Genomic DNA, 3804 nt, shown 5'->3' on the forward strand with positions numbered 1-3804 from the left:
TGGAGCCAGGCCAGTGACCTCGCTTCACCCATGACCTTCCCCACCGACTTCTCAGTTCCAGGAATTGTTGGGAAAATCCCATTGGAAATCTGAGGATGGCTGGGTCCCCTGACACTACCACTTGTGCGCTGAGACAGAGGGTGAGGTCGGCCCTGACTGAGGGGCTGTGTGACCTGGAACCCCACCACTCTCGGGGGCCTGTGGGGAGGGGGCTTAGATTCTATCTCCCTTCTGCTGGTCTTGGCTCCCAGGACGTGGAAGCAAGCCCAGGCCCTACAGGGCTGGACGGTTCTCATGTTCTTGGCCTCCAGGCCTCCAAAGGGAAAGCTTTAGGGTGAAGAATTACACACCTCATTAGAAAGCCCCTCCTCTTCAGTATGAAGCCCAGAAACGAAGAAAACAGAGAGGAAAGAAAAGAGACTATTGAAAGCCAGCGCCTTTTTGGCTTTCACTACATGCTTGACACAGCAAAGAACTTGGCCCCCATCCCCTCGTTTAGTTATCACAACAACCTGTGAGGCGGCCACGGCCGTCACCCCATTTCACAGCTGAGGACCGAGAGGCAAGGCAGCCGCGTGTCCAGGACCCTCCAAGGTCCTCGTTCACGAATCGTGGGGATTTGAGGCCGCGACAGCAGGGCAGTAAAGCAAGTGCAGGCCCTTCTGAGCACGGCCAGTGACCACGCAGGTAGCACACCTGGGCGCCACCTGGGCTGGCCCCAGAGAGAGGAGCAGGCAGCCTGAGGAGGAGATCCCGGCGCTGAACCGCCCTGTTACGGCTCAGATTTCACAACAAATTGTCCTGGCTTGGTCCCTGGCAAGTGGGGTGCTGCGATCCTTCATTCAGTTGACAAGTGTTCGCCGACTTGGGGCCTGGACAGCATGGAGCTGGTGTGGGTACGTGAGTGCCCACTCGGCTCTGTTCCACGGGTAGAGCCCGCTGGGGCTGGGTCTCCTTGCAGAGGATGGGGAGAGGCCTCACCTGCCTGCTCCAGCTTTGCTCCCCCACCCCCTCCCCAATTCTCCTCCCATGGGACGGCGTCCACAGGGGTCCAGATGTAGAGCGTGGGCTCAGCTCCCCACTGCCTCAGAGCCGCCGCTCACTCATGCTTTGAAAGAAACATTTTCCGGTCCCGATTCTCTTGGAAAATGGCGTAGGAACACTTTGCTGGTAATTAATGTGTATGTAGTAAGCGCTTAACAAATGCTGTCCTTGAGGCAAGGGGCAAATGGGGGTGGGAGGGCGGAGCCGTGGCCCCGGGCTTGGTTCCGCTCAGGCTGGAGGAGCAGCCCCAAGGACTCCAGGCCCAGTCCCTCCCCAGGAAGTGCGCGGTGGGGGGGTGGGGGGGTGGGGGGGTGGGCGGGCGGGGGGGCGCTTACTCCCTGAGGACCAAACGGGTGGAGGACGTCTCAGGGGAGACTCAGTTGCATGTCCCAGGTGCAGAATGTACATCATCCCGTGAGCTGTGTGCTGGTTCCCTGGGACCCACCTTCCCGGCAGAGTAAACCCATGCTGAGGCTGGCTTGACACGCGGGCTGTTTCTCTTGGGTGTGGGGAAAAAGATAAGAACGGGAAAATTGAAGAGTGTGTGATCCGCACAACCAGAAAGCAAACAGTGATTGTGATGATAATATAATGACAAGGAACCGGACTTACCAGAGAAAGAAAGGGAAGGGGCCTGGCGACATTCATTCTCTGCTACTGGCCTACGGGGGCAGCCGGTCACTAGGAGTTCTCTGGGATTCTTAGAAGGCCTGGCCGACAGTTGGCGTGTTTCCAACTAGCGCTCAGGTTCTTGAGGTTTAAGGTCAGTTTGAGCTTGTGGATGCCATGCCAGTCTGACCAATATTGCAACATCCCGCCGCAGGAACACACAGCGGCCATGCTGGTGTGGCTGGATCTTCCGGTGACAGCAGAAATAAATACCAGTTCATGGAAAAATAGAAAACTAGGCTATTCTCCAGCGCACCCTCGGAATGCCCGAAAGAGGGGAATGTCACCCTCACCCCCGCCCCGCCCAGTATCGCAGACACGACTGTGGATGCTGGCATCTCCACGTGTTTCAAGATGCCAGGCGTCTGGGTTAAGACTCCGGGATCAGAGCTCACAGAAAGCTCCAGTCACCCACCGCCAGCACTCAAGGCGTGACACGTGAAGCCCAGGGTTCCCCGAACCAGTGTCCTGTGCTGTAGGATATTCATGAGTGTTACTTAAAAAAAAAAAGAAGGTCCCATGACCCATTGACTTTGGAAAACACTACTTTAAAGTAAAGCAGTTTTATTATTTAGGAGTTGTTGGTGCCTTTAATATGGTAATGAGTTTAATCAGCCGGAGGGGATGAGTATGCAGCTAGATCCAGACTTATCTGACAGAACACTGATACTGTACGTTTTTAAAACATGGAAAATCTACGGACTTATTGTGAAAAATACATGCTCCAGGACAAAGCCTTGCCAAATAATACTGGAAAAGCTGAACATGACGAGTTTACACTGAGTTGTACTCAGCGGTGCTCAAGTGTGATTTACGCTGTGGCATTCGGATGCTCGTCAGGGAAATGGAGTGACAGGAAATCTGTTAAGATTTACGTCTTTTGACCTCTCAGACACTTGTGCATCCTGTTCAGAAAGCTCAAGCCCACCTACATTTTCCCGAGCCCGTGACAGGGGAGCCTGGAGTGCGGGCCACGTGAACACAGCCGACTGGATTTTGCCCTGAGCTCCCGTGCTGCTCTGCGGCTTCACAGGAAGGCTGGGTAAGCAGAATGAGCCTTTAAGCTCCATAACCCTTGTGTGCGCTTGGCAGTTTCTCCTTCCTGGTCCTTTTCATTTAGGCTGATGCCCACATTTGCACCAGCCCCATGCACGAGCCGGAGATTCATCCTCCAATGGCAAGCGTCTGGGTCCGGCCTCTGCGTCCACTGCTGTCCGTAGGTCCAGGGTGGGCTGCCTTACGGAGGACCCGTGCCTTGGGTTGGGACCCTGTAAGCTGCCCCTGAGATAAGCTGGGGAGAAGAACCCTGGAAGTATCAGGTGGGAAGTGGGGGGATGAGGTGGGGGTGAGGGAGCTGGACCACGTGCTTTGGGGAGCAGAGCTCCGCTGGGTTCTCTGTCCTGTTGGGTCACTGTGACACCACATGAGAAGGTTGGGTATTTGTCCTCTGACCCTCACCTCCCACTGACTCAGGTCTCCTCCCAAGGGTGTCAGCTCCTGGCTCTTCCAGGAGAAAGAAGGCCCGGGGGGATGCAAATGCTGGCCCTGGGAAACTGGAGTTGTCAGGGGTGAGGGCCCAGGGGCTGTGCCTGGCCCAGGTGACACTCAATCTCTAGCACTTTTCGGTCAGAGCTTCTTGGTCACAGGTCATTCCAGCCTTATGAAGCCCTCCTGTCCATGAACCAGCTTCAGCGTCACCCAAAACACCTGTGCATCTTGGACACCAGAGAACATGTGATAGAATCGGGCTTTTCTTCTGCATACTCTCGGTTATGGTTTTCAAGCCACCGCCTTTCCCGAGCCCACGGCCCTCTGCACTGGGCATGAGGAATGCCCGTCTCTGCTTTGAGAAATCCGGGAGGCACCAGCCACATCGGGGCCACACACCAGGGGAGCAAGCCAGGAGCTGTGCTACTTTCAACTAAAAAATAAGACAAAACTGAGGCGTTACAAAGTTTTCATATGCGAGTCGACAGTAGTACCTAGTTGTAACTTATGCATCCAGGTCCTTGTCTCAGGTGGGCTCTGGGGGGCCCTGGCCGTGACAGGTAGAGGAATGAGAAGCTCTTTGTGACCTGGAGACACAGAGAG

This window comes from Orcinus orca, chromosome 16 (assembly GCF_937001465.1).
Source record: "Orcinus orca chromosome 16, mOrcOrc1.1, whole genome shotgun sequence".
Taxonomy (NCBI): Eukaryota; Metazoa; Chordata; class Mammalia; order Artiodactyla; family Delphinidae; genus Orcinus; species Orcinus orca.